The sequence below is a fragment of the Anopheles darlingi genome, chromosome 2 (genome assembly GCF_943734745.1).
Source record: "Anopheles darlingi chromosome 2, idAnoDarlMG_H_01, whole genome shotgun sequence".
NCBI lineage: Eukaryota > Metazoa > Arthropoda > Insecta > Diptera > Culicidae > Anopheles > Anopheles darlingi.
The window spans coordinates 82,610,742-82,611,152 of NC_064874.1; positions in this window are offsets into that span (position 1 = coordinate 82,610,742).

A 411-nucleotide genomic window follows, 5' to 3' on the forward strand; every position below is an offset into this window, starting at 1 on the left:
CGTTTATCAATTCCGAATATCAATTGACGCAGCCACATTGGCACATCGATCCAGAGCCGGAGTACCACTGCGATGATGATGATGATGATGATGATGAGGAGCATCCATCTCTCCGCTAATGCGCTGTCGCCACGGAACGCAAGGCAAACATTTGCATTCGTTCAATTATATCAATGCATTTCCAAGTGGTACATCCTTCCAACCGAACGGATCACACACGGAACCGGTCACGGGTCCACGGGTCGTCCACGGGTCCACGGTCCAGCACCCATACCATAAAAGTCATTTATCCATTTGTAGCCGAAGGCAAAGGGAAAAACTAATTTTAATTAACTATTCGAACGGGTAAACATGACCTGATGCTCGGGCTCGTTGGTCAGGGTGGTCCCCCTTCGGTCCGGACTCAGGAGC